Here is a 21,653-nt window from a genome sequence, read left to right as displayed (position 1 = left end):
TTTGACTTCACCTGGATTATTTTATGTGACATTGTGGCCCAGACAAACCCTGCTTTGTGTGTTTAATAAATATATAAAAAAATGTCAGTTACATTCTCACACGTTTTTATACTACCCCGAACCCACTCAACCAGACTTAGTGGTTAGAGAGAGAGAGAGAGAGAAAAAAAAGAAAAGCGAATGGTTTGACTTTGCTAAGAGGCCACTTTTTGAAAAGTCCTCTCTGGTGATTGTTACAAAGCCTCATTTTTTTGTCCCTTCAGGACACCCCAGAGATGGGAAGAGTAAGGTTATGGTATGGCCCACTGCTCTATATTAATGGTGACTTTGGCTCACCAAATACAGATTCTCAGGGTTACAGCCGCTGGGTGCCAGCTGAGCGGAATGTGAAAGCAAAGAGAGAGAGAGAGAGCGAGAGAAAGAGAGAGAAGCCAGTCTCTCTTTCCATTCTTTTCCTCTGGTCACCAGGGCCCTGTCTGCCTCCCTTGCTCAAGGTTACCATCATCCCGGGCTGGCAGCAACAGAGCCGGCACTAATGATTTCAAATGATTGCTGGGATCGGATAGGCTAATGTAAAAGCTATCTCTCACCTTTCTCCTTTTCTCTCGTTTCTCCCCGTAAAGTCCTGATGAGTGTGTTCTCACGTTCCCATTGCGATGCAAAAATGGTGAGGTGAGGTGGAGTGGAGGTACACACACACACACACACACACACACACACACACACACACACACATATATATATATTGGTAAGGCATGTTTCTCCTTGAGCTTGTCGTCATGGCGCCCACTGTCCCACTGTGCAGAAAAACAAGGTTATGATCAAGGGGTCGGTACCCCACTGTGCCCCTGAGTGTAGGACGCTATTCATTTCTGTGCTGCCTCCGAGGACTGATGGAGTGGCACACTTTAAAGTAAAAATTGTTTCATTAGTGTCATAACATCACAGGGAGGCAGCTCCTAACTCAATGGGCCACATCGTTTATATGTTTTCTCTGATTATTTCATATTTATAAATCATATTCGTGCCTGCTCGTACGAGCGGGTAGATTTTCAAACAAAAATGTGTCGCATTTAATATGAAATTCCGAATACGTGTTTCGATTTTGTATTTAAACTGAAGTGCTCATTTTCAACCCCATCCCCGTTATGTATGGAGTCCTAAACCACAAGCAGTGCTATAAAATGAGTGATATCTTTTGGTGAGAGATAGTCACGTAGTGAAATATCTGTAAAAACATGAGGTAAAAACTGGCAGGAGTGCTAGCGCAGTGAACCACAGGCGCGCTCTGTGTGCTTACATGCTCATTGCTCATGTAGATTCCACTAATGCTCACTTGACAAGTAAAAATGTTATTCTAATGACGACCAAGGGAACAGGTTTAATAGTTGTTATGGAAACTGCAGAGGCACTCGCCAGCTTCCTCTTCTACCTTTCTCTCCCACTCTACCTTTCTCATCCATCTCTATTCATCTTCCTCGTCTGCTGGGCTGCAAGACTGGAACTGTTGCTTTAGCTTACTGTGAAATGAAGTCTGGATAGTCTCCATAGGGTTCAGGACTAGGGCTAAAGGTTAGAAAAGGGCTAGAAAGTAAGGTTATCTGTGCTTTGTTGAGGTTAGACAGCACACGTGTGCTGGCGTGTGTGTGTGTGTGTGTGTGTGTGTGTGTTTGTGTTCATGTGTCATTACACAGGCTGCCATTAGAGACAGATTAAAATCCTAAAATAACAATAGATTACCTGTTATTATCATTTTGAAAACGAACCAACTCAATATCAGTACCTCCCATTTTAATATTAAACTATTAATGACTACAGGCATTGCTTTACCTCCAAGCGTATGTCTTTAAATGGGAAATCAGGGCACAAACATAAGAAAAACATAATTGAATTTGTATACATCAGTATGTATTTTAAGTCTCAATGTCTACATCAGCTACTATGATTATAATCAGTGCCTCAATAACTTAACTTTTTTTTTTTTTTCGCATATGGTAGTCTCTTTTTTCATTTCTCTCCTCCATGCCTGACTGAGACGGGGGGAAAAAAAAGAAAAGAATGAAGAGAAAAAAAAATATCACTCTTCGATGGGGTTTACTCAGAAATGTAGCATTATGCTTGACAGATTCCATTAGTGGACTCACAATCCATATAAAATGAAGTGCAGCTTCACCAAATCTTCTCTGTGCACCAGAATCTATCTACTCTCGCCGGCTTCTCTCCGTCCAGGGAAAATGGAAGGATGGAATGAGAGAATCAACAACCTCCATCAGCCTCCATCAAAGCCACAGACATGGGAGGGGAGGCAGGAGTGAAAAGTGACAAGTACAAGGAGGAGGTGTATTACCAGTAGCTGAGCTTGTCTGTGAATGAACATTGTTTAAGGCTTAGCTCTCTCTCAGTGCCTACCAGACAAGGACAGACAAGGTGCTACATGATTACTGAAATTTTAGGATGTCTGTATAAAAACAAAACAAAAACAACAACAACAAAAACAGACCCCCAAAAGACAAGATCATTAAATAACTCCCAAACTGATATAAGCTGGATATTCTATGGCTGACTAAGAAACCAGTAAGAGGACCTCCATTAACAGCACACCATTTATTGCCTTGAATGACGTCAAACAGTCTTGGCTTCCTTTTTCGTCTTTTCTAAAACAAAACAAAACAAAACAAAACAAAACAAAACAAAACAAAACAATACAATACAAAACAAAACAAAACAAAACAAAACAAAACAAAACAAACACACACAACAAAACATTCTCTTCTTCAATTTGTGGTTACCATGGAGAATTTGATTAAGTAGGAAATTCAGTTTGTGTAGCATCTTCTTCAGTTTGGAGACTAATCTTGTCTGACATTTACTTATGTTTTATTACACACTTGTAGCAAAGAGATATACTTCTCCTCTGGAAGTAGCACACCGACAGTTTTAATTACTTACCATGGGAAAAAAATAGGTTGTTTCTTCATTAGTGTGTGGGTAGTGTCAGTGACTTGACGTAATTGTCACAACCTCTAGATTTACTTATACTCTTTAACAGAGAGTTCCAAATCAATAGATAGATGACCTCTGTAACCCTAACTCCGAAACAATAATTGCTTCAACATAAGTTGGCAACTTAAAATGAATGAAAATATGCCCATGGTTGTTTCCATAGATACAGAATGACAGGTACTGGTGGCTATCTATAGAGTCATTTTCATTATATTATTAATAGCAAAAGAACACAAACATTCTTTTTGCAGTTTCAGTCAGCTTCAACTGCTTAGTCGTCAGTCAGGAAATGGAGAGGTTTGCACCTTGTCAGACATTCCCATTTAAATATTGTACATATATGTGTGTAAATGTGTGTGTGTGTGTATACTATATATATATATATATATATATATATATATATATATATATATGTATATTAAGTTTTCCGCTAGGATTTTTTCTTGCTGGTCCAATGTCTGGAAAGAATTTATTTTACCAGAGAGCCTGGAAACTTACCAGCCACATTTCAATAACAGTCTGTGTTACAAATGCAAATATAACGTACACTTAGGTTGACTAAAGAAAGACAACGACCTCAAATCAGCTTGACTATTTAATAAACAGTAATGATTAAGCAAAACCTCAACATTAGCTGCTAAATGTATGGCTATTACGAAACGTCTGTAACCTGTAACATCTGTAGCCTACGGGCCTACATGGCATCAGATGTGTCCTATAGGCCACCAGGTAACATTTTATTTTCTCCTTTTTTTTCATTGTGGCAAAGTCCTCTGCTCCCGACGTGAAATCAAATGTGTCCAATGTGTCTTTGCAGCTTGCAATGTCCTGCTTAGGGACAGCCATCATTTCAGCTATGTTTTGTATGAGTATTATCACCAGACAGACAGAGATATATAAATGGAACTGTGTGTGTTAATGTATATAATATATTAATATATTCTTTTTTCTGTTTGCCTAGCTCCACATTATAAAAGGAATATACTATATATAAGACATACATAAATACATGTATGACATTTATATATTTTATATAATGTATAATATAAAAATATACTCTCTCTCTCTCTCTCTTTGTATGCGTGTGTGTGTGTGTGTGTAGGTGTGTGTGTGTACATGCGTGTGCATGGGTGAGTGCGTGTATGCATGTGTGTGTGTGTGTCCACATGTGTGAGAAAAAGAAAAAGGGGAGACATGAATAAATCGTTTTTAAGGCTTTGGTCTGAGAACCTGGAAGGTTCTTTGAAGTAACCTGAAATGAGATCTCTCTCTACAGCTGCTCAGCCAGTATCATCTACATTACCTCTCACATATGTTTATAGTTACCAAAGATACACAGCAATTACAAACAAACTGTACCTGAAAAAGAATGCATTAATGTTACTATAAATGAACACATCATGTGTCCATGACCACATGCTGTGTTGCAGAGAGAGAGAGAGAAAAAAGGGAAAGGAGGGTAAAGTATCATGCTGAAAGTTTTTTTTTTTTTTTTTTTGTCCATGTGGAGCTGAGGTACAGACAGGTGCTACTGAATATTCATTGCCACCAAGACCTTCACTATTTCTAATCACTGCCAATATGCACACACTTTGCCTCTGTCAGTCATTCTGTACTGAAATATGCAGCACAACTCCAAAATGTTTATGAAAATTCAGAACATCTGCACTAATATGGAAGGAACTTTCTCATCTGCTCTACCTGCTCTACCTGCACAACCTTTAGGGCTGTGTAAAGTGAACAAGGGTGTTACATTGACCATCCACTGAAGGAACTGCATGGTGTATCATTTTAAAATCAACTTACATAATGTAGTATATACTAATCATGGTGCCTCTTCAGTGATTGTAAGCATAATGTTTCATAACACAATTTGCAAACTATTTTACCAGTCTTGATAATTATTCTTGGTTAAATTCAGTTGTTCTGAGAACTGTGTTAATAATGTAAGTGTTATAGTACAGGAGATTATTATGAAATTATATTATGGTTATGTGTACTCGTAGTGAATGGTGGAACAGCATAACATTTGCCTTGAGTGTAGTGTTTGGGTGAATGGCTTTGGAATGTGAGCAGACTTTTGTATGCTGATATCGTTTTTTCGCTTTGCCACCTCTGTGTCTTTATCACTAACTCTAATGTGCCACTTCGCCTCATCCCCCTGGCCTCTCTCTCTCTTTATCTATGATGTCTTATCATATCCAACTCAACCTTTCTCTGTTTGTATCTCTCCGTCTCTCTCTCTCTCTCTCTCTCTCTCTCCTCACAATCTTAAATCTCACAGCTTCAGTAGGTATCTGCTTCTTAGACAGACAGATGAAGATGAACAAGTCCATGCTTTAAAGCTTATGACAGCCCTCCTGTCTCTCTTTCTCTCTCTCTCTCTCTCTCTCTCTCTCTCTCTCTCTCTCTCTCTCTCTCTCCGTCTCTCCCTCCCCAGTGTCTTTCCATTCTACAGCACATCAGTGATAATCTTATCAGAACAGTCATTCTTGAGGAGTCAGAGGAACTTTCCTCTCAGTGGTATAGCTATTCAGTAATGAAAACTGTCCTTGTCGTTTTTCTACTTTTCGTAAGCAGTATTAAAGTGACACAAGTAACAGCAGTTGTGAGGGTTCAGGACATGGTTCAGGGCAGCTTTCTTTAAAAAAGAGTTCAGCTGAGTCAGACTAAATTGTGCTAGTCGTGATATAATACAACTACGCCACAAATACTCTTTTTGAGAAAAATCAGAGGGCATTTAAGGAGAAAACATTTTATGGCTAAAATGTAAAATTTACTTCACTTGAATCTAACAGCAGACATTTGCCTTGGGTGTATTAGGCTGTGTTACAGAAGTGGAAATTATCTATGTGTGTGTGTGTGTGTGTGTGTGTTTGTATATGTATGTATGTGTGTGTGTGTGTGTGTGTGTGTGTGTATGTGTGTGTATGTGTGTGTGTGTGTGTCTGGACAGTGATTTAAGGATGACTCAGAAAGAGGCAACCCCAGCCTTATCTGGCTCCCTTTCCTCTGAAGCAAGAGCCTGGCTCTACAGAGGCCGTGAACTTAAAGGTGCCGCTAATCATTGAGTCTCTCAGATGCCTGGAGCAATGTCACAGAGAGAGAGAGAGAGAGAGAGAGAGAGAGAGAGAGGCCCAGCCTAGTCAGAGGCCCGACACACACTAACATGTCTTACACTCACTCACACACACACTTTACACACACGTTTTTATGTATGTTTGAAATTCTCTGCCATTACCTTGTTGATTTTTTGCTTTGAACGACAGTGATCTTGAATTGTGGCCAGGCTCCTGTGAGGCAGATATGAGCCATTCTTTTGTTTCTGTCATCTGTGTGTGTGTGTGTGTGTGTGTGCGTGTGTGTGTGTGTGTGTCTGAACTATAACATTTAGTTCTGTTGGCTGTAACTTTTATACAGTGTGACTCAAGCCAAGTCCTCGCTGAAGTTACACCTCATTGTCATGCATTCTGTTGCTGCTTGCCAAGACATTAAAAAAACACACATTTTCAAAGCCACTATTTTACTATTGCCTGCTATAATACACAACCAACTGAGATCTCAATACTTTTCAGTCAGCAGCCTTCAACACATCCAGTAAAAGGCATTACAATAAGGCACCAGTCCAGCAGTCCAGATATCAGGGAGACAGAGAGAGAGAGAGAGAGAGAGAGAGAGAGGGACCAGGAACCGTTTCATTTATTTTTTTAAAGGCAAGTCACGGGCTAACATCGCCTTCTGTTTGCTCTCTGTTGTCATTCTCGCCCCATCTTATAATGGATGAACATATTTCCCTCCATACACAGGAAAGCCCCGATAATGAGAGTTATCCTTCTTTAGAATTTGCTCCACTGATGATAATGGACTTCATTATGTCCCTTCTTCCAGTCAGCTGTCACCCTGAACAAATTTAAATTAGCTAGTGCCTCACAGATCTCAGACCCAGATTACTCACAAGCAAGATGCCATTTGCTACTGCCTACTTTCTTTCTTTCTTTCTTTCTTTCTTTCTTTCTTTCTTTCTTTCTTTCTTTCTTTCTTTCTTTCTCTCTCTTTTTTGTCTGCCTTTTTTAAATACGTTTCTTTTCACTCAAACAAACAGCTGAACGACTGTTAAAATCGCAGGTTGACTCTGTGCCGTTTTGCGGAAGGGGAGGGAAGTAACCTATGTCGGGCTTTTGGCTGGGAGGGAAACTGTCAGGCACATTGTGTCTCGGAGAAACGATTTCGCGGGGATCTGGAAAGCTCCAGCGTCTTTAGAAGGTGTGCTTTAATTAAGTGGTTAGTTAATTGGTTAAGTGAGACCGTCATCTGAAACCTCTGGGGGCGGGAGAGGGGAACCAGGGAGGAGGGCGTGGGGGTGGAGTTAAGCGTCGCCAGGAGTGGCCATCTTCTCTCTTCCTAAAACCCGGGCCCTTACAGACGCTGAGCAACAGTCAAAAAGAAAAAAAAAAAGAAAGAAAAAAAAGAAAAAAAAAAAAGAAAAAGAAAAGAAGACAACTGTGGGCGTAAATAGCCTTAAAGTAACTACAATTGTGGCACGCTCGCTGTTAAGGTCTTTAGAAGATGGCATTTTTTTTTTTTTTTTGCTTTTAACATCACAGAAGCCGTCGCGCCTTTATGTGAAATGGTGCCATTATAGATGCAGTCTAAGTCCTTATGGAGGGATGCTGAAATGTGTGTACGTGGTGTTTTAGCTCTGCTAAACTTGTCCCTGAGGAAGGCTGTATGACTGTAGAGCCACACACCATTTGTATAGTTTTGAATGAGGTAATCTTTTTACTGAAGGCCCAAGAGACTGATATTACAAACAGATTTTGCTTATCATAACGGTATTGCGCTCTGAGTGATGGGTCGTCTCTCTGCTGACGGGTTTACGTGGGAATTGCCTAAATTGTGTGACGCGGGTGTGTGTTGGTGCGTGTGTTCGGGATGGGGCTTTGTGTGTGTGTGTGTGTGGGGGGGGGGGGGGGCATGAGAGGGGCGCTGTGGTTGGGGGCATCATCTGCATTAACTCTCAGACCGTGCCATCTCCGACAGCCCGCGTGCACCGAGGACACTGCCTTCCCTTCACACTTCGTTACTCCTGTTCCCTCCTCTGACCTTCCCTGTACACGCACACACACACACACACACACACCCACCCGCTCACACACACGCACACACACACACACACACCCCAGGAGACTGCAGACCAATCAGCACCTTCATTCTATCAGACACCCCTCCCTCTCGGTCGGATCCGAACCTGCTGCCGTTGTCACTGTCCCCCTCTCTGTCACACAGTGGGCACAGCTGTGCTACAACCCATTATTGTCTCCCCACGTCAGGCAGAATTATTTACCCGGTGTGTGTGTCTGCGTGTGTGTGTGTGTGTGTGTGTGTGTGAGACTGTCTTTCTGTCTGTCTGTCTGTCTGTCTGTCTGCCCATAAATGCATGGCTCTGTCTATGTTTTCCTCTCTCAACCTTTGTTTCAGCTTGTTTGTCAGAAGCCAATTTGACCTTGTTCAAAGTTGGTCTGTTGTGTGTGTTTTTTGTGGTTTTTTTTATTTATTTATTTTTTTCTAGTTCATGGTTGACATTGTAACGACTCAATGTGACTTAATGGTAAAGTCCGTTTAAAGGACTCATTCAAGTTCAATCAGCTTGAATGCGCCTGCTCCAGGGAGAGAGAAAATGATGTCGTTCCGGTAAAAGATAGAGTACAACGCTCAGGCAAAGGTGTTTGACCATGCCACAGCGCCCTGACCCTGACCCTGACCCGGGCCATTGACCTTACCTGGGTCATTTATTCAAGCGGAACATTCTGAGGCATTCAGATACGCTTTTACAGAGAGTCTCCACTAATTTAACCCCAGTCATCATAAAGTCAGACACACAGTCCCCTGGAGGACATAACTCTCAGCTCTTCCAAAGTTATTGAAAATTGCTTCAGTCTCTAAGGTTATGGAGTCTTTCAAGCCATGTCTGGTTATTGTTCAGTTGCCCGCGGTAAGTGATTTCTTTAAAAAAAAAAAAAAAGAGGAAGCAACAACACATTCCTTCTGGGAGCCTGCTTGAAACGCATTACACATAACATGTGGATCTCTGGTTGGTTTTCTCAGTTTTCATCTTATGGTGCAGCAGTTTTGAAGTTACGTATGATAGCTATCATAAAGAACATTGATCATTGTTCTTTTTTTGCTATTTTTCTTGTCCTTTAAGAAATTGACAAAATGATGAGTGAAACTTTCTAGTTCTGTATTGTCTCTGCCTATCAAAGGCTTTTGCTAGTGCTGCTAAACGCACACAGAGCTCTTGGATTGAGTAACATCATGTCATTGTAGTGCTTTTCTAACATGCTGCTTAGCAGAAAACCTATCAGGTTACAACTACACTGGCCTTCTCTCTCTTCATAGCTTTTGAAAACCATGTTAATAAGGACAGCATACTGGCTAACCCCCGTTTTTCCTCGCCCCCTCCTCTGCCTCCGACGAAGACCTAAACTGTCGAAACCTGACAGAAGACGTCTGAAGTTCAAACCGAAGCAACGTTGGGACGGGGGAGAGACGGCCGATTCGGGGGCCGAGGAAACGTGTTAATTGGTACGGTCTTGCTCAACCCTGTCAGCTGAGGCCTTTCATGGCCTTTTCATGGCTCTCTCAGGGGAGAGGCGATGGTGGAGAAACCGCCTTTTCGTAATGAGACACTGTACCTGGCTACACAGCGCTTACAATGGGAGGGTCACTTGTGGGCAATTAGGGAGAAATAATGAGAGCTATCCTGCTCATTCGATTTCATTTTCTTATCTTTTTCTATCCTTCTCTTTTACTTTTTCCTTCTCTTTTTTTCTCTCTTCTCTTCTCTTCCCCTCTCTTCTCTTCTCTTCTCTTCTCTTCTCTTCTCTTTTCTTTTCTTCTCTTCTTTTTCTTTCTCTAGCTTTTGTTTATCTCCCTTTCTTGACAGATCCTGTATTTCATTAACACTGTTGTGAATAAAAACAGTTTCTTTATATCACATCATGGAACCATATCTGTAATCTGTGTTTATTTGAGGTGTAACATTATACAAGTTGGAAGAAATAATGAAGCTACTTTTATTTTGAATTTGCTGAGTTGCACCACTGGCCATCTTGTAACAAATGCCTAGGAAGCATGTCTAGGAAATAAATAAATGTAATTATAAATCCATAAACATTACAGCTAATCTTAACCAATCTATCTTTCCTCATGGGTAAAACAGATGAGTGTGGAGAATAGTATAAGATAGTGTGAAGTTTAATACAAATATCTTGAACAGTTACCACGATATTTCGTTTGATATTTTATTATTATTTTCAAGCAGTTATCATGTTGTTACAGACTTATTTCAATATCAAAACAAAGTTTCAGCTCCACATCATTGCACCAGCTAAATGAGGACAAAAAGCATTATATCAAAAAAGCGCTCACACACATATTAAGCAAGCAACAACTGGGATTTAATTTGTTCTTATGTCAGGTAACAAACTGTAACCTCTCTTTTACCTTGTCTTTTTCCAGTCTATAACATACAAAACCATTGTTTATCTATGAGGTTGTCATAGTTACAGACAGTTCATACAATAATATGAGGTAGGTAATGAACTGCAATTTTAGAAAGCAATAGTCATCAAATAGTTACATCTGACAAATATACATATATATAAATATACAGATATACTTGCTCACAACTTATGCATAACACATACATAGCATGTGTGTTAAACAGCATAAAATGCATTATAATGCAGTTATAAGACCTGGCCTTGATTGGACATACACATTCTGATTTTTGACTTTGTTTTATTGCTTTGCTTACTTTTTATGTCTTGTAATTTTTGTAAGTGCCTTGGTTATATAATTCAGCTCTAGGAAAGATTTTCATATGATAAAACCTTTCTAATGTAATAAAGTTACTGTAAAAAAATCTCTCATTCTATTCTTGTCTCTTCTCTCTCTCTCTCTCTCTCTCTCTCTCTCTCTCTCTCTCTCTCTCTCTCTCTCTCTCTCTCCCTCTCTCTCTCTCTCTCTTGCTCTCAAAACTGTTTCTTATGCATCAGTTTTTCTCAGAATGGAGGTGTCTTGGGGAAGATTTCTAGTTCTCTGACAGTGATGAATGCCCTGTCTGTCTGTTCCCTGTCCCCAGCTTCAATACTCATTCCCTCCCTGTTCCACACACACTTAATATCCAAATGGCAGCAAATCGAAATCACCTTCACTCTTGGACACAAGGGTGAAACACCACAGCTATCATGATTTATCACATTTACATGTTTTGAGTCTGAACGTGTGTGTGTGTGTTTGTGAGTGTGTTTGTGTGTGTGTGTGTATGTGTGTGTGCATATGTGTAAATAGTATTGCCAAAATTTACAAACTGTTGCACCGTATTCTCTTCTCGTTAAATTGTATGATGGGAGAGATAAAAACTGTTGGAAAAGTGGAAAATCTACAAACATGGTCAACTTTTACAGAACTAACAACTTATTCTGATTTTTAAAACAATTAATAGAAATCTGTTATTCAGGGAGCAGTACTTTTTTGACACTGTCTCTTTTAAACTGACGAAATAAAATCATAAACAGATCATGCAAAAATCAAACTTCCCTCTGTCTTTCTAGGTCATGTTCCTTCAGACAGGCTATTGAGAGATGACACAAAAGGTTTGAGGTGAAAAAAAAAAAAAAACACAATGTTGTGCTACCTATGCAAGAAAATCTTTTCACATCACAGCCACAAAGGACATACACACACACACACACACACACACACACACACACACACACAAGGACGAAAAACTCAATACAAACCAAGGACACATAAGAAACGGTGCAGAGAAACGTCTCTATCTCTGTAGCCCTTCAAACTCAGGGCAAAAAATGACAGAAATGCTGTCATCCATAAGATGCTTGTTAACATTTTAATCAATCATACTGTTGTGAAATAAAGAGCAGAAAATTAAGAAAGACAATGATTTTACAGTGAAATGAAAGTTAATTCCCTTTTTCAGCTTTAAGTGTTTTTGTTGTGACACCAATACAAACAAGAAGATATAAAATAAAACAGTGAATTATGCTTTTTTTTTTTTTACTTTTACTTTGACTTTTTTCCCAAATTTAGAATCACCAATAGCCTGTACTATCAAAAGCCCCTGCTGTAGCTTGACCACTACACCGATCGCGGTGGTTGAAAACCGCCGGCCCTTTTAACCTGCTAACGGGCGAGCATCTACACAGAAACATAGAGTGTATGAAGGCCCACACTAGTCTCTTGTGACAGGAACGCCGTTAATACTAGGAGTCGCTGGAGCACACCCTGTCCAGCTGACCCTCCCAGAGCATTTCCAAACGGGGCTATTGTGTGATGCCTGACCCAGCTGACAGTGTCGCTAAGTTTCAAGCTCGTAACCTCAGCATCGGGGGTGCAGAGGAATTAAACTCTGCAGCACCCGACAGACTGCTGTTAACTGCCCATTAGATGATTCCATTTGGCCTGGAAACCAGAATCTCTTTCTTTCTCTCTCTCTCTCTCTCTCTCTCTCTCTCTCTCTCTCTCTCTCTCTCTCTCTCTCTCTCTGGTTAGTATGAGTGTTTAGTTCTTTCCTCAGTGGTGGGGTGTTCGGAGAGAGAAATAAATGAATGCTTTCTTGGTTTTAGATGCTCAGTGTCGTCAAAAAGACACTTGGGATACTTTTATTAGCCATATTCCCAGTCCCAATATGACATAAATTCTGTTGTTTATTTTGCATGAAGTGTTTTTTTTTTTTTTTTTACAGTATTTTAACATGTTGGCTTTAGCTGAGACTCCTCAGTCGTTGGATTGAGGATCTTTATGAACCTGCTGTTGTGCTGGAGAGAAAGGGCTTGAGTCAACATGGCTCCGGTACAAAACAGCCCACCTCGCACGCACACACACACACACACACATACACACACACACACACACACACACACACTAGTAAAAGTTAATTTGTAGGCCTGAATGGGCTGTCGAATGTAGCCAGCTAGTTTGTGAAGGCGTGTGTATCAGCTGTGTGAACCAACCAAGGGAGTGTGTTAAACGGAAGGAAAATGTGAAGTGTTATAGTCATGGATGTAATGCTGAATGATCGTCTGTCTCCTCTGTTTATTGGCTTGCGGATGGAGCGTAATAGAGATAAATGTTTGTGTTGGCTCGCAGGGGCCTGCTGCTGGGCTAATTTAGCCAGGTCGCTACTCCAGACAGACTGGAGAGACAGCGAGAGACAGAATGAGAGACAGAGAGAGAGAGAAAGAGAGAGAGAGAGAAAGAGAGAGAGAGAGAGAGAGAGAGAGAGAGGGCCATGAATAGGTGGAGGGAAAAAAGGTCCTTGGGTGGCTAACCCGGGTTTTACGCTTTAATGACTGCTTGTTACTCTCCCGGCCATTTCCCAATTGCCGTGGGCACTTCCACCCTCCACGTCCATTAGGTGCAGGGAACAAGGATCAATATGTGATGCAATTTCCCTAGAGAACCAGTAAGACTCCTGTTGCTGGGGCTGAATCTCTCTCTCTCTCTCTCTCTCTCTCTCTCTCTCTTATTCCATAGTCTTTTTCTATGTAGCCCTCCTTCCGTCCCTTCTATGTATGTATGTATGTATGTATGTATGTATGTATGCATGTACATAGGTACGAATGTATGTATGTATGTATGTATGTATCTATCTATCTATCTATCTATCTATCTATCTATCTATCTATCTATCTATCTATCTATCTATCTATCTATCTATCTATCTACCTCACCAACCTCCATTTCTATCCCTCCTTCCTGTCTTGCTCACTTATTCTTTCCTTTTCTCTCACCTTCTCCACATTTCGGCCTCATTTCTTTCATTTTAACTCTGTTTAACCATCTCACCTCTAAATCTTTAGCATGTCATTGGAGTTATTTTATCTTGAGGCTTACTTTTTATTCTTTTACACCACACCTGCAGTTTGATCTGTTTTTGTCTATTAGTGGTAGGGTAGGGGCATTAAAGAAACAGTCCGTTACACAGAGCTCTAGAAAGAGAGCATGAGTCATCAAGCCAATGCCAAGTCATCAGGAAGACAAATCATGCCATGAAACATGGATTTTTCCTACCTTGGGCAAAATGAGTTGAAATATAATCCAAAATTATATGCTTTGGATGTATGCCCTCTGCAACTACAGTTCTGTCTTTGTATATTCAATCACAGTAAATAGCAGCAAAACTCTTAAAGTTATGCAAGTGCAGTTCCACAAAGCTGGTGTAATCTAAAGGGAAATTAGTCCCACATTCCACCCAGTCCTGTGGAGTGGAAGTAATCAGATAACGCTATGGCTGCTCTCTGACCTCCGGGAGCAGTTCATCTATGAATCTGACCTGTCTGATCTTGTGCCCCGGGTCACATCACCTGTTGAAATAATGTAGAAATCTTTACTCAATGTTATTTTATGGTGTCTGAAAATTATGTTTCTCTATTAGTATTTTCACTCATGTTTTCATAACAAATTTATATCATGTAATTTATTTCTGCTAATTATAGCAGTTCAGTAAGTGTCTGGTCAAAGGTACAGATCTGAGGCTAGGGAAGTTAAAAGCTTTAAAATGTTTAATGTTGGCACTAAACTCATAATTAAACACTTTAAAAATATCACCAAAACTTATGACATATTGGATACTGACTTCTGAGCACTGCCAGGAGTAGCCTGCAATCAGAAGTGAAACATACTTTGTTCATTTTGTAGATGAGTGACAGAAACTTATTCAGTATGGATGTAATCGGGTAAATGAGAGGAAAATGGCCTGTGTGCGATTTTGCAGACTGGAGACAGAGGCAACTTGTTTTCGCAGCTGTTGATGTAAAAAAAACAACTTAAAACTTAAACTTTCACAAACATCAATCTGATAAAAAAATAAATGATTAAAAATGTGTTTAGAGCCATGTCATGGTGACAAATGATCAAAAGCCTCTGAATTATAGCAAACCAAACAGACTCACTAAATAGCAACATTGAGGCACTAGATCATAATACTGAATTCGATATACAATACTGTAAATTGCTTAATGTTCTGAAGGCAGCTATTAAGTTCAAACCTTCATCGGTAGGCATACAGATAAATATGTTAACCTAGCAAGTGTTTGCAGCTCTGAATCAGCCCTGCTTGTTCCCCACCACTGATTAGAATACACAACAGCCCTGTTTGTATTCACTTCAACAATACTTAATGAACACACTCGGTCAACCCACAGAATGAACAACAATATAATTAAGCAAATCGATTTTTACTCGCAGTTACATACAGATATAAACTGTGTTATACAAGTAAACTGTTTGGATGTGTTTGACAGCATCAATTAAAAACCCAGCAGTGATCATATTTACATGGCAAAAATAATGAACGCGCAGCCGTTTTGATGAGGGATAGTGTCACGTATCGGTCAAGTATGACATTGCTGTGTTTTGTCTGCAGCCACAAAACACCAGTTTGCTTTGTTGACTAAATGTCTAGCTTTGATATACAGTAAGAAGATGTTTGCAATGTAGTTCTCTACAGTATTCATATTGACACATTAATCCAAGTAATTATAAATGTAGTTCTCTACAGTATTCATATTGACACATTAATCTAGGTAATTATAAGCCCCTGCCAATTGTACTTTTGCCTTTGCCTTTTCATTATGTATTTTCATCATCTAGTCCAATTCACTGCATCTGCTATTGTACACAAGCCACAAGAATCTTTTGTGTTGTGCATACAAGCACGATTCACCTCACCAATGCAAGGATTTTTTTTTTTTTTGCAATTTTCTCTCACGTTAGCCTGAAGCTATAAAATAGTTTCCCTTAGTTAATGATTATGAACACGCTATAAAGCCATCACATATAATGCCAAAATCTGATTTGTGTTGCCATGACAATATCAGTCTTTTACATTTTTTTTTTCTTTACTTTGTTGTTTGGCTAACTCACTAACACAAAACAGTAAATGATGAAAACAGTAACATATTTTGTATAACAACAAACTAGCTACTGTACTCTGGCATGTATTTCTAGACCACATCCCAGAAGATGACCTCTAGTAATGCTCAGACCAGTGTGTGTTTAGATTTTGGGATTAGCATGCGTTCTTTGATGAAACATGTGCACACCTCAAGCTGGTATTTCTTTTAAGTAATGGTTAACCACTGCTTATGTGAAAGAGATTGAGAGAGGACATATTTATTGCAAGCCATAGAATATTTCTGGACATTTCATTGACTCTTAAGTCAAAGTTAGCTTGTCTTCTGCTGCTTTCAGTTACGCTATGAGCTCGATGCTGGTTGGAGGACTGTTCTGTTTCAGCACTGTCCTGGGTGGATAATGAGTGTGCCCGCATTCTGAGGCAGGGCACTGTAAATGGCTTATGGCATGTAGGATACAGACAGTCAGAAAAGAGAAATGCTTAACAGAAATAGCCTCTGCCTTGCTCTGGTCATTTGGGGTCAGTGATTTTAGCTTTTTTTCCGCATCTAGTAGCTCAGTTTTTCTGAAGAGCAGAGTGTTCCAGCGGGTGACTAGCAACTCTGAAATTGGACCTAAGGGAGGAAAATGGACAGAGAGAGATCATAAAAAAAAGAAAAAAAAATTGGAGCGTCCCCATGTCTGAAAAGAGGGCTCTTGACATGTTTTAAACTTTTTTAGAGTCAACCTACAGTTTTGATATGCAGATGACCAGCTATGCCAATTCAGTTCAGTTCAATTCAGTTCAGTTCAATTCAGTTCAGTTCAGTTCAGTTCAGTTTAGTTCAATTCAATTCAGTTCAATTCAATTCAAATCAGTTCAGTTCAGTTCACTTCAGCTGACTTTGACTTGACTTGACTTGAAGTGAAATGAATTGAATTGAGCTCTGCGTAACTTGCTGCAGTAGAAATCAGTTCAGCTTAGTGCCTGAAATTGTGAAAAGTACACCTGAACTGAATTAAAAATTCAAATGTGTTCAACTTACGGTACATAGTTACTGTACTCTGGCATGTATTTCTAGATTAATGTTGGATGAGACTTCTCACCCTCAAGTTATACTTCACCAGCCACCTATTTATGTCATTTTCAATCACACACTGACACTGTGTAATTCCGAGTAGATCTGTTTAATTGAGCCAGTCTTCCATGTGAAACTGAAGCTTCCACTTTCCTTTCTCTGTCTCTATCAGTCAGCGGCCTGTTTTCGGAGATGAAAGAGGAGAGCAGAGAAGATGTCATTAAAAAGCAAATCAAAGCCAGGGAGCTCAGTGAGAGAGAGAGAGAGAGAGAGAGAGAGGGAGAGAGAGAGAGAGAGAAAGAGAGAGAGAGAGAGGGAGAGAGAGAGGGAGAGAGAGAGAGAGAGGATCTAAGGAAGCAAGAGTTCAGTCTCCTGCGTTAAATAATTTACTCCTCAGCGATCAGACTAAGTTTAATTAGCCTCTTGTTCTCTTGCTATAATCAGGTGCCCCATCGTGGAGGTGTCAGGCTGTGAATTGGGATAAGAGAGCGTAGTTTGTTCCCTACCGAGACTGCTCCATAGGGGTCTGAGATAGTGAACACAGTGACATAGCCTAACCCAACGCACAAGGCACAATGGGTAGGTATGCCAGAAAGGTAGCTGTGCACTTTTTTTGTTTCCTATCAGGCCATCAGCAACAAGAGGATCAAGAGTGTTACTCAATGACTCTGACAGCCCAACCCTATTGTGAAACTTCCCCTGTTATTGCATATCTCAGTGTAGTATGAATCATTTTTTCAAGACCTGTTATTGAGGCCCCAGACAGTTTCTGCAAACATGTATTTTTGATTTTAAAGGAAGTTACACATTAGACCACGTTAATGTGCTGCCTGTTACACAGGCATAGTGAATAGCAGTGTGACTTATAGAGTGCTGCATCCAACTGTTATGTTCTCTTCCACCCCTACACAAAAGCAGTGGGCACTCAAAGCCGATTGAGGTAACATGGACCAAAATAAACATCTGAAGAGGAAAATCACACATGATGGCCCGTGAGCTCCTGCTTTCAAGCTACCGGATGGTGGTCTGGATCTCTTTGTCTAGGCTAAATAAATAAGCTGAAAAAATAGGCTTATGATAAAAAAAAAATAATAATAATAAAAAAAAGAAGGGAATCAGTGGACACAAATCCAGTGGGTGCATTCTGACTAGCTCAGCACCGATGCTGATTTGTAAAGCACTGCAGAGAAAAGGAGCACCTGAGCAGCGGAAGCCTGGCGGCCCTCTTTTTTTTTTTTTTTTTGGCGGCTCAAACGGGATCTTTAGTATGACTGACGGTGGAGTTATTAAGATAGCTGTCTCTGAGCGGGGGACTGTGCAGTATTTGTGCTAGCTGTGCTGAGCACAACTGAACACAGAGAGCTGGGGGTTGCGTTGACTATACCGGCTATCAATAACTGAAAGGCTGGAGGGGAGAGAGTGTGGGGAGGTGAGCAGTATCCTGTTGAGGGCCTTGAAGAGTTTGTGCCTCGGGCCTTGAAGAGCTTACTTAATTTGTTAGGAGACTGACATCCCGGTGCTGACATGGGAAAAGAGAAACAAGCACGCACTGAGTAGAGAAATGAGCAATTTGTAAAACAGCGTGGGGATAACATTTTATCAGTGCCTCTATACACATGCCACAAAGAAAACGATGTACACTGACAGATAAAAACAAGAGGTTAGATAGAGAGAGAGAATGAGAGAGAGAATGAACCTCTTACAGAACAATGGATGTTGTAACCTTTTGGCAAATGGGATTAAACACCTGTAATCCTCCATTCTCCAGTCCAGTCGACAACAACAACATATACTACATCTGCTCACATGCAGAAATGCAATGAGCAATCGCAAAACTCCAGGCTTTGGACTGTAACCAGTCACCCTTTCTCTCCCACTCGTTTTCAGCGAGGTTAAGCTGAGAGCACTTTTAGGAGTGCGGCCACAGAGAGAGAGAGAGTGAGAGAGAGAGAGAGGGAGAGGGAGAGAGAGAGCGCATACAGTAAGCATCAGTGACAGCATTGGCTGTGCCAGAAGCCTACGCATCACAAGCTTATGACAGCATGCCTGGCACATGCCCCGGGGTTTTCAGAAGCTTCCCCTTCTGTAATTGCATCCCATGTCAACCTGTGACAAGTCAGCCTCAAACCAAGGGGTGAAGCTCGCTAATCACAGGCCAAAGCCTTCACCTCCCGCTCCGCCTCCACCTCCTTCTCCGGCTTCCGCTTCTTCTCCACTTCTCTCTCTCTCTCTCTCTCTCTCTCTCTCTCTCTCTCTCTAACTTGCTCATTTGCTCACTCACTTTTTTTATCTCCCAGAGTGTCACTCTCTCTTTTTCATCGTTTCTCTCTTTCTCTGTCTTACTACCCTTCCTCCCACCTCTCTTCATTTTCAGTTCATTGCAGCCCTCTCATTAGAAAGTTTTCTTTGCTCGGTTGTAATATAGCCGTTTATCATTTATTTCAGCTGTCACCGATTCTGGCAGCTACTGTCATGGTTGTTTACTTCGTTCATTTTATTCATTTTCAGTTAATTATAAATCAAACGATTAGACGGAGCTCCAGTTGAAAAGAATCCGCAGAGGACAATGAAATGATGATTCACCCCTTTGACAATGTTCAAGGTGCTATCTTAGCATTTCTATTTAGAGGGGTGCGTTAGAAAACGTACAGCAAAACAGACACCTGTGCAGATGGTGACAGTGTAGGAGGGTCTTGGCTTTGTCTGTGTGGGCATGCATGTATGTTTTTGTGTGTCTGTGTTGCATATGCTTGCATGCATGAGTGTATATATGTGCATGTACGTGTGTGTGTGTGTGTATATTTGTGTGTGTGTGTGTGTGTGTCATGCCTGCAGCATTCTGTCTGTCCCAGATTGAGGTGAGAGCAGGCAGGTGGTTCAGCCTGTGTCATGGTGCCACAGTAAGTGAATGTGATAGGACGCCTCTGGGGAACTTTGCCTTAGACGTGCTAAACGAGCCAAGGAGAGCAATCTCTCTCAGTCTGTGTGTGTGTGTGTGTGTGTGTGTGTGTGTGTGTGTGTGTGTGTGCGTGTGAGTTTCAGCATGCTTTTGCCCCATCTCTCCATATTGTGTGTATAAGACTGCATTGTACCCGTGAGTGTGTACCTTTCTCGTATGTGTATTCGTTGATGCGCGTGTACGTCTGTATGTGAGTGTGTATGTGAACGTGTGCGTGTCTTGTGAGTATGCATACATATTTTCGGGCTCTGGTTAACCTGGACGGCTCTGAGAAATGTTTAGACCAGATGTTTCCGGGTGGGAGATACTGCCAGGTTGTGGGTGCTTCCCCCCCAGTACATCCATGTGAAATGACCTCAGCTGTACAGAGATATGTGAAAACAATTGTTTGACCTATTCCACAGTGACTGTGTGTTGAAGTGCAAACGCAGCAGTATGACTCCAATTTGATGTTTTCATGTTCATTATGGAGGTCAAATTCTCTTCATCAATGTGATTCTTAGCCTGCGGCCTGTGAGGAAATATCATCACTCCATTCACTCTTTCATTAACAAGATGGAATGCAGTTCATTTAATTAAGGAAGGAAAATTGGCCACTGGGTATCCCTAGTGACAGTATGGGTGAGGTGGAGAAGGGAGGGAGAGGAGGTTGTAGTGTGACTCACTCCAAGGGGTTACATAGCCTCTCACTGTGATTGGGAAAACATGCCACTGTTCTTAGCCATATGAAATTGTAGTGTGTGTGTGTGTGTGTGTGTGTGTGTGTGTGTGTCTGTATTATGTGTATGTATGTGTATGAGTATGTATGCATGTGTGTATCGTGTGTGTGTGTGTGTGCGTGTGTGTGTGTGCATGTGTGTGTATGCGCGTCATGATCTTGCCGCAGGCCAGAGGAGTCCAGGCAGGGGGGACATGGGGCTTTGGGAGAGTCAGGGCTGTGGAGCTGAGGTGAATGCCAAGGAGCATGTGAGACACTTCATCAGGCAGGAACCCCCCCTGGGGAGAGCCAGCCAATGAATTACACATCAGATCATTGTTACAGGATCATAACAGTCATCTAATTGGCAATTTCTCTTTTTAATTGAATTTGGTGGAGTGAAGAGGACAGAGAATAGGATTGCTGGGACTTTGTGTCGGACAGAGCAGTAGCAGACTAGACTGCAGCAGCTCTGCTAGTGTTTGTGTGAATGTGTGTTTGTGACTGTGTGTGTGTGTGTGTGTGTGTGTGTGTGTGTGTGTGTGTGTGTGTGTGTGTGTGTGTGTGTGAGAGAGAGAGAGAGAGATTGGAGTCTGATATCTAATGAGGGAAAAAGAGCATTAATGTGTATGTGCATTAACACACAAACACACACACACATACGCGCATGCACACACACACACGCTCGCACACACACACACACACACACATACACACACACTTGCGCCACGCACATGCACACACACACACACAAACACAGCTTGACACTGAGTTTCAAAGTCAGTATTATTGCCCCCGTAATTATTGCAGTCAATCTCACTTCAGCTTTTTACATTCATTTACTGATACATGTTGACAGCACCTTTACATATTTCATGGTGTTTCACCACCATTAGTGGGTGTGTGTTTTACAGCCATTAGTGGCTGACTGAATTAGTTTAAACGTTAAATGAACACCTGGGCCAATCCAAACACTACACTTATGACTCTT

The sequence above is a fragment of the Chanos chanos genome, chromosome 13 (genome assembly GCF_902362185.1).
Source record: "Chanos chanos chromosome 13, fChaCha1.1, whole genome shotgun sequence".
NCBI classification, from domain to species: Eukaryota; Metazoa; Chordata; class Actinopteri; order Gonorynchiformes; family Chanidae; genus Chanos; species Chanos chanos.
Note: the sequence above shows the minus strand (reverse complement) of the source record.